Source organism: Bombus huntii, unplaced genomic scaffold (assembly GCF_024542735.1).
Source record: "Bombus huntii isolate Logan2020A unplaced genomic scaffold, iyBomHunt1.1 ctg00000237.1, whole genome shotgun sequence".
In the NCBI taxonomy this organism is placed as follows: Eukaryota; Metazoa; Arthropoda; class Insecta; order Hymenoptera; family Apidae; genus Bombus; species Bombus huntii.
In genome coordinates, this window is record NW_026099454.1 from 2,301 (window position 1) to 12,500 (window position 10,200).

At 42.7% G+C, this 10,200-nt stretch overlaps 1 non-coding gene across 1 annotated transcript; it reads right to left on the reverse strand.

Moving 5' to 3' along the window:
- Positions 1 to 884: 884 nt before the first annotated feature.
- On the reverse strand, positions 885 to 2,807 carry LOC126877767 (small subunit ribosomal RNA). Its single transcript, XR_007695312.1, has one exon. It is a non-coding gene; the product is annotated as a small subunit ribosomal RNA (ribosomal RNA).
- Between the last annotated feature and the right edge of the window lie 7,393 nt (positions 2,808 to 10,200).

Sequence of the window (10,200 nt, forward strand, 5' to 3'; positions counted from 1 at the left end):
ACGAGAGAAGTCGACGCAGAAGGTATCCATGGATCTTCGAAGAGAACCTTCGAAGATGTATATCGGTATCCTTTCGCTCTGCGCGACTCGCTACAAGTTCTTTCGCTCTCGTCGACTCGTTCTAGACGCTTCGTTCGATCCCAAAGAGGAGTCTTCGATATGTCCCGTTGCTAGGAGGAGAACAAACGCAACACAGACCACGAAACATAGAAGAGAATAGGCGAGCATGATCACTCCGACACGAGGCACTTTAGAGATTTTCTTATTAGTTTGCATGGACTTTTATATTTCGTTTGTACGGTTTCCACGATGCAAATACGAAATACGAGATCGTGACGGCGGGTCTTTCTGTGTACGGCCTCTCGCAGGCGCCACGACTGCATTTCTCTTTACACCTGGTTTCCATCGTAATTTTTTCGTTTGATATCGAGCCTTAACTTTTGTTGGCTCTTTCGAAGCTAGAGTTCCCTTTTATTAGAATTTCATATATATATATATATATTATATGTTATATGTTTTATTCGGAGACGGCGGGTCTTTCTGTTTACGACCTCACGCAGGCGCCTCGAATAAGTTTCATTCGCATTTCGTTTTTATACTTGTATATATATATCTCTTCATCCCGATGATCGAGAGAGAGTGCCACCTTCTCTTCGTATAATTCCGTAGCTGGAGGGTCGTCTCCTCCTTAAGAATATTTCTATTCGTGCCAACGGAGGTTGCCAAGCTCCCTGGCGTTTTCGTTTGTTAAAGTATATAGCTTGTTAATACGTCGTATATACTTTCGTCGATACAGGAGGAGTACGGCTCCTTACCGACCATTGTGATATATATTTCATAGTTTTTATATGTGTTCAAGTCAAATTCTTTTGGTATCGTATCGTTAATGATCCTTCCGCAGGTTCACCTACGGAAACCTTGTTACGACTTTTACTTCCTCTAAATGATCAAGTTTGGTCATCTTCCCGGTAACATCGGCAATGCTTATCACATTGGCCGCGCACCAGTCCGAAGACCTCACTAAATCATTCAATCGGTAGTAGCGACGGGCGGTGTGTACAAAGGGCAGGGACGTAATCAACGCGAGCTTATGACTCGCGCTTACTGGGAATTCCTCGTTCATGGGGAATAATTGCAAGCCCCAATCCCTAGCACGAAGGAGGTTCAGCGGGTTACCCGGGCCTTTCGGCCAGGGAAAACACGCTGATTCCTTCAGTGTAGCGCGCGTGCGGCCCAGAACATCTAAGGGCATCACAGACCTGTTATTGCTCAATCTCGTGCGGCTAGAAGCCGCCTGTTCCTCTAAGAAGATTTGTTTGTACGTTGGTAGTAAAAACCCACCGACCGAAGCCGGGGGCCTTCGAGATACCATAAGTTACGTCTATTTAGCAGGCTAGAGTCTCGTTCGTTATCGGAATTAACCAGACAAATCGCTCCACCAACTAAGAACGGCCATGCACCACCACCCACCGAATCAAGAAAGAGCTATCAATCTGTCAATCCTTCCGGTGTCCGGGCCTGGTGAGGTTTCCCGTGTTGAGTCAAATTAAGCCGCAGGCTCCACTCCTGGTGGTGCCCTTCCGTCAATTCCTTTAAGTTTCAGCTTTGCAACCATACTTCCCCCGGAACCCAAAAGCTTTGGTTTCCCGGAAGCTGCCCGCCGAGTCATCGGAGGAACTTCGGCGGATCGCTGGCTGGCATCGTTTATGGTTAGAACTAGGGCGGTATCTGATCGCCTTCGAACCTCTAACTTTCGTTCTTGATTAATGAAAACATTTTTGGCAAATGCTTTCGCTTCTGTCCGTCTTGCGACGATCCAAGAATTTCACCTCTAACGTCGCAATACGAATGCCCCCATCTGTCCCTATTAATCATTACCTCGGGGCTCCGAAAACCAACAAAATAGAACCGAGGTCCTATTCCATTATTCCATGCACACAGTATTCAGGCGAAGGTAGCCTGCTTTAAGCACTCTAATTTGTTCAAAGTAAACGTATCGGCCCACCTCGACACTCAGTGAAGAGCACCGCGATGGGATATTAGTTGGACCGCCCGCGAGGAGCTAAGCCCACCGATAGGACGTACCACATAATGCCAGTTAAACACCGCGAGCGGTGAACCGACACTGTGACACACAGATTCAACTACGAGCTTTTTAACCGCAACAACTTTAATATACGCTATTGGAGCTGGAATTACCGCGGCTGCTGGCACCAGACTTGCCCTCCAATTGGTCCTCGTTAAAGGATTTAAAGTGTACTCATTCCGATTACGGGGCCTCGGATGAGTCCCGTATCGTTATTTTTCGTCACTACCTCCCCGTGCCGGGAGTGGGTAATTTGCGCGCCTGCTGCCTTCCTTGGATGTGGTAGCTGTTTCTCAGGCTCCCTCTCCGGAATCGAACCCTGATTCCCCGTTACCCGTTACAACCATGGTAGGCGCAGAACCTACCATCGACAGTTGATAAGGCAGACATTTGAAAGATGCGTCGCCGGTGCTAGATGACCATGCGATCAGCACAAAGTTATTCAGAGTCACCAAAACAAACGATGGACGGACAGACGAGCCATCCGCCACCGATTGGTTTTGATCTAATAAAAGCATTCCTACCATCTCTGGTCGGAATCTGTTTGCATGTATTAGCTCTAGAATTACCACAGTTATCCAAGTAAATGTAGGTATGATCTAAGAAACCATAACTGATTTAATGAGCCATTCGCGGTTTCACCTTAATGCGGCATGTACTGAGACATGCATGGCTTAATCTTTGAGACAAGCATATGACTACTGGCAGGATCAACCAGGGATCTTATTCGTATAACAATTCTTATAAATTTCGTTTAAGTTCTCTTCGTGTCGTAGGTGGGACGTAAGCACCGTACGACGAGACTTTTCGTTCTTAAGATAGATATATCTATAAAATATATCTCCTAGCGACGTTCGAGATACACCCATAGTTCAGTAATAATCTTCGAACGCCGCTCGCAGCCACTTTGTAATTCTCAACTCCACCTCCTCTCTTCTCTCTCTCTCTCTCTCTCATAGTCTTATATAAAATGTTTAGAATCGTACTTCTAAAGGAACATTTCCATAATGCTGTCTTCGTGTAAAAAGACTTATTAGAATATCTTAGCGGTAAAGCACGTATACGCACCTCACGCTGAACGAACAAGCGCGTATCCCAGTGCGTCGCGCTGGACATACCGTAAGAATATTCTTTCAATCGGTAGAACATTTTCGGCAGAAGACATACTACGCAAAGATAGTACGCTCCTACCGCCTCATCGGATACTTCTGCGAAAGCAGAAGTTTTTATAGAAAGCAGACGGTTATACTCTTTTGAATGAATCGATGCTCAGTTAGTACAAGCACACACGCATCTAACAATTTTTGTTAGAATACGTACACACAGGTCACCAGCTTCCCGACTCAGGGGAACCTTGCCACGATATTTGGTCATTACGTCCAGGACAGCGACCCGCGGCGCAGCAGTGTAGAGAAAAAACCAGAACGAGAACGGAGGAACAGTCGAGAAATAGCGTAAAATACACTAAGACTCGAGGAGCGGTGACTGAATTCTCAACCGAGGCCGTAGAATAGCCACGCGCTCAACGCTGTTCCGACCGAACCGTCCGGCTCGACGTCTCTCTTATAGATACGAAAGCGCCAGCCGGAAGGCCGGCGCCGGCCGGGCTAGCGGCCGCGCGCTTACGGTGCAAAACCTCCGTAGCAACGTACCGTTCGGAAGGGACGCTGGAACTTAGTCTCGCGAACGCTCGATCACTACTATACAAAGCCAATATCCAACCATCGAAATACATTACCAGACGTTTTATTAACATAATAGAAATGCATTTTTACCAAAAAATTAATTTTTTTTTTCACCGAAAAATTGCATCAGTAAACATACTCTTTTATCGAATACGGACAAAAAATAAGTTTATAATCAATTACAATACGTTAAAATAAGTAGAAATATGCAAAAAAATATATACCTTGTAACGTTAATTAACGAAAAAATTAGAAAAATATCCCAGTCGTGTCAGTTCGACGAACGCTAATTTTTTGAAAAAATCGATAAAAATGTTTAATCCCGACGTATTTAATAGAGATAGAACGATTCCCGTAAAAAAATTCATACCTTGTAACGCTTTTAAACGAATAAACTCGAAAAAACTTTTTCGCCCTCGGAATTTTTCTAAGTCCCAACGTACCGGCTCGGAATTTTTCTATGTTCCAACGACCGGTCGTGTCGGTCCAAACGTTTTTATATCCGTCTGCCGACGATATAAACGCTTAATCCCGACGTATTTTATCGAGTTATAACGATTTCTTGAAAAATATTCGTACGTTATAACGCTTTTTAACGAATTAATCGAAAAAGAGTGTTCGGTCCGAAAATTTTCTAAGTACGAACGACCGGCCGCATAGGTCCGTTTTTAAAAATCGTTCTCGGACGGAAATAAACCATTAATCCCGACGTATTTCGTCGAGTTACGTCGATTTATGCAAAAAAATTCATACCTTGTAACGCTTTTTAACGAATAAACTCGAAAAAACTTTTTCGCCCTCGGAATTTTTCTAAGTCCCAACGTACCGGCTCGGAATTTTTCTATGTTCCAACGACCGGTCGTGTCGGTCCAAACGTTTTTATATCCGTCTGCCGACGATATAAACGCTTAATCCCGACGTATTTTATCGAGTTATAACGATTTCTTGAAAAATATTCGTACGTTATAACGCTTTTTAACGAATTAATCGAAAAAGAGTGTTCGGTCCGAAAATTTTCTAAGTACGAACGACCGGCCGCATAGGTCCGTTTTTAAAAATCGTTCTCGGACGGAAATAAACCATTAATCCCGACGTATTTCGTCGAGTTACGTCGATTTATGCAAAAAAATTCATACCTTGTAACGCTTTTTAACGAATAAACTCGAAAAAACTTTTTCGCGCTCGGAATTTTTCTAAGTCCCAACGTACCGGCTCGGAATTTTTCTATGTTCCAACGACCGGTCGTGTCGGTCCAAACGTTTTTATATCCGTCTGCCGACGATATAAACGCTTAATCCCGACGTATTTTATCGAGTTATAACGATTTCTTGAAAAATATTCGTACGTTATAACGCTTTTTAACGAATTAATCGAAAAAGAGTGTTCGGTCCGAAAATTTTCTAAGTACGAACGACCGGCCGCATAGGTCCGTTTTTAAAAATCGTTCTCGGACGGAAATAAACCATTAATCCCGACGTATTTCGTCGAGTTACGTCGATTTATGCAAAAAAATTCATACCTTGTAACGCTTTTTAACGAATAAACTCGAAAAAACTTTTTCGCGCTCGGAATTTTTCTAAGTCCCAACGTACCGGCTCGGAATTTTTCTATGTTCCAACGACCGGTCGTGTCGGTCCAAACGTTTTTATATCCGTCTGCCGACGATATAAACGCTTAATCCCGACGTATTTTATCGAGTTATAACGATTTCTTGAAAAATATTCGTACGTTATAACGCTTTTTAACGAATTAATCGAAAAAGAGTGTTCGGTCCGAAAATTTTCTAAGTACGAACGACCGGCCGCATAGGTCCGTTTTTAAAAATCGTTCTCGGACGGAAATAAACCATTAATCCCGACGTATTTCGTCGAGTTACGTCGATTTATGCAAAAAAATTCATACCTTGTAACGCTTTTTAACGAATAAACTCGAAAAAACTTTTTCGCGCTCGGAATTTTTCTAAGTCCCAACGTACCGGCTCGGAATTTTTCTATGTTCCAACGACCGGTCGTGTCGGTCCAAACGTTTTTATATCCGTCTGCCGACGATATAAACGCTTAATCCCGACGTATTTTATCGAGTTATAACGATTTCTTGAAAAATATTCGTACGTTATAACGCTTTTTAACGAATTAATCGAAAAAGAGTGTTCGGTCCGAAAATTTTCTAAGTACGAACGACCGGCCGCATAGGTCCGTTTTTAAAAATCGTTCTCGGACGGAAATAAACCATTAATCCCGACGTATTTCGTCGAGTTACGTCGATTTATGCAAAAAAATTCATACCTTGTAACGCTTTTTAACGAATAAACTCGAAAAAACTTTTTCGCCCTCGGAATTTTTCTAAGTCCCAACGTACCGGCTCGGAATTTTTCTATGTTCCAACGACCGGTCGTGTCGGTCCAAACGTTTTTATATCCGTCTGCCGACGATATAAACGCTTAATCCCGACGTATTTTATCGAGTTATAACGATTTCTTGAAAAATATTCGTACGTTATAACGCTTTTTAACGAATTAATCGAAAAAGAGTGTTCGGTCCGAAAATTTTCTAAGTACGAACGACCGGCCGCATAGGTCCGTTTTTAAAAATCGTTCTCGGACGGAAATAAACCATTAATCCCGACGTATTTCGTCGAGTTACGTCGATTTATGCAAAAAAATTCATACCTTGTAACGCTTTTTAACGAATAAACTCGAAAAAACTTTTTCGCCCTCGGAATTTTTCTAAGTCCCAACGTACCGGCTCGGAATTTTTCTATGTTCCAACGACCGGTCGTGTCGGTCCAAACGTTTTTATATCCGTCTGCCGACGATATAAACGCTTAATCCCGACGTATTTTATCGAGTTATAACGATTTCTTGAAAAATATTCGTACGTTATAACGCTTTTTAACGAATTAATCGAAAAAGAGTGTTCGGTCCGAAAATTTTCTAAGTACGAACGACCGGCCGCATAGGTCCGTTTTTAAAAATCGTTCTCGGACGGAAATAAACCATTAATCCCGACGTATTTCGTCGAGTTACGTCGATTTATGCAAAAAAATTCATACCTTGTAACGCTTTTTAACGAATAAACTCGAAAAAACTTTTTCGCGCTCGGAATTTTTCTAAGTCCCAACGTACCGGCTCGGAATTTTTCTATGTTCCAACGACCGGTCGTGTCGGTCCAAACGTTTTTATATCCGTCTGCCGACGATATAAACGCTTAATCCCGACGTATTTTATCGAGTTATAACGATTTCTTGAAAAATATTCGTACGTTATAACGCTTTTTAACGAATTAATCGAAAAAGAGTGTTCGGTCCGAAAATTTTCTAAGTACGAACGACCGGCCGCATAGGTCCGTTTTTAAAAATCGTTCTCGGACGGAAATAAACCATTAATCCCGACGTATTTCGTCGAGTTACGTCGATTTATGCAAAAAAATTCATACCTTGTAACGCTTTTTAACGAATAAACTCGAAAAAACTTTTTCGCGCTCGGAATTTTTCTAAGTCCCAACGTACCGGCTCGGAATTTTTCTATGTTCCAACGACCGGTCGTGTCGGTCCAAACGTTTTTATATCCGTCTGCCGACGATATAAACGCTTAATCCCGACGTATTTTATCGAGTTATAACGATTTCTTGAAAAATATTCGTACGTTATAACGCTTTTTAACGAATTAATCGAAAAAGAGTGTTCGGTCCGAAAATTTTCTAAGTACGAACGACCGGCCGCATAGGTCCGTTTTTAAAAATCGTTCTCGGACGGAAATAAACCATTAATCCCGACGTATTTCGTCGAGTTACGTCGATTTATGCAAAAAAATTCATACCTTGTAACGCTTTTTAACGAATAAACTCGAAAAAACTTTTTCGCGCTCGGAATTTTTCTAAGTCCCAACGTACCGGCTCGGAATTTTTCTATGTTCCAACGACCGGTCGTGTCGGTCCAAACGTTTTTATATCCGTCTGCCGACGATATAAACGCTTAATCCCGACGTATTTTATCGAGTTATAACGATTTCTTGAAAAATATTCGTACGTTATAACGCTTTTTAACGAATTAATCGAAAAAGAGTGTTCGGTCCGAAAATTTTCTAAGTACGAACGACCGGCCGCATAGGTCCGTTTTTAAAAATCGTTCTCGGACGGAAATAAACCATTAATCCCGACGTATTTCGTCGAGTTACGTCGATTTATGCAAAAAAATTCATACCTTGTAACGCTTTTTAACGAATAAACTCGAAAAAACTTTTTCGCGCTCGGAATTTTTCTAAGTCCCAACGTACCGGCTCGGAATTTTTCTATGTTCCAACGACCGGTCGTGTCGGTCCAAACGTTTTTATATCCGTCTGCCGACGATATAAACGCTTAATCCCGACGTATTTTATCGAGTTATAACGATTTCTTGAAAAATATTCGTACCTTCTAACACTTTTTAACGAGTTATTTGGAGGGGATCTTTCGGCCTTTTCGTAGCGGTGCGAAAAAATTCTAAGTTCCAACGTCCCGGTCACGTTGGTCCGGAGGATGAAATTTTTTAAAAAAATAAAGTGAAATCGTTACGTTCGACTAGATTTCGTCGATACGTAACGATTTCACACAAAATTTCGATACGTTATAACGCTTTTTGGCGAGTTATTTCGAGTTGAACATTCGGTACTTTCGTAACGGGGCGAAAAAATTCTAAGTTCCAACGTCCCGGTCACGTTGGTCCGGAGGATGAAATTTTTTAAAAAAATAAAGTGAAATCGCTACTTTCGACTAGATTTCGTCGAAACGTAACGATTTCACGCAAAATTTCGATACGTTATAACGCTTTTTGGCGAGTTATTTCGAGTTGAACTTTCGGTACTTTCGTAACGGTGCGAAAAAATTCTAAGTTCCAACGTCCCGGTCACGTTGGTCCGGAGGATGAAATTTTTTAAAAAAATAAAGTGAAATCGCTACTTTCGACTAGATTTCGTCGAAACGTAACGATTTCACGCAAAATTTCGATACGTTATAACGCTTTTTGGCGAGTTATTTCGAGTTGAACTTTCGGTACTTTCGTAACGGTGCGAAAAAATTCTAAGTTCCAACGTCCCGGTCACGTTGGTCCGGAGGATGAAATTTTTTAAAAAAATAAAGTGAAATCGCTACTTTCGACTAGATTTCGTCGAAACGTAACGATTTCACGCAAAATTTCGATACGTTATAACGCTTTTTGGCGAGTTATTTCGAGTTGAACTTTCGGTACTTTCGTAGCGGTGCGAAAAAATTCTAAGTTCCAACGTCCCGGTCACGTTGGTCCGGAGGATGAAATTTTTTAAAAAAATAAAGTGAAATCGCTACTTTCGACTAGATTTCGTCGATACGTAACGATTTCACTGATAATTTCGATGCGTTATAACGCTTTTTCTCGAGTTATTTCGACTCGAACGTTCGAACAGTGGCGAATATTTCAAAGTCCCTGCGACGCAACGATACGCTCTTACGCGTTGCTCGCTCGCTCCGCTCGCTCGAAAAAAAAAGTAGCCCAACCCAAAACCAATCCCTTTAGCGTTCGTTCTTCGATTTCATCGAAATCTTCGTTCGAACGCTTGGGATCGGTTTTGGGTTGGGCTATATTCGTCCGAGCGAGCGCAGCGAGCGAGCATTTGTCGCGATTATTTTCCTCGTTTTCGTCTCTCTCGTGAAACGGGAAAAAACGTGGAAAACGGGAAAAAACGGGAAAAAACGGGAAAAAACGCGAAGAAACGGGAAAAAACGCGGAAAAACGTTTAAAAATATTTGAAAAAGCGCGCGCGCGCGCGCGCAATACGAGCTGCGCAGAACGGCGTACCTTAAGAGAGTGTTACCTACTCCGGCGCATACCCGCTGATTCGGAGGTGCGCGCGCAGCGGTAGCACGAGCGGCTAAGTCCAGCGGCGTATTGCTTTATGCTCGCACGCGACTAAGTCCAGCGGCGTATTGCTTTCAGTTTGTACGCGACTAAGTCCAGCGGCGTATTGCTTTATGCTCGCACGCGGCTAAGTCCAGCGGCGTATTGCTTTCTGTTTGTACGCGACTAAGTCCAGCGGCGTATTGCTTTCTGTTTGTACGCGACTAAGTCCAGCGGCGTATTGCTTTTTACTCGCACGAGACAAAGTCCCAGCGGCGTATCGCTTTCTATTCGTGCGTCTCGTTGTTTGATTTAAAGGAAAAAAAAATCGCTACGCACGACCATCGGCCGTACGTAGCGAAATTATTTTTTTTAACCGCAGGAGACAAAGTCCCAGCGGCGTATTGCTTTATGCTCGCACGCGACTAAGTCCAGCGGCGTATTGCTTTCTGTTTGTACGCGACTAAGTCCAGCGGCGTATTGCTTTTTACTCGCACGCGACTAAGTCCAGCGGCGTATTGCTTTATGCTCGCACGCGACTAAGTCCAGCGGCGTATTGCTTTCAGTTTGTACGCGACTAAG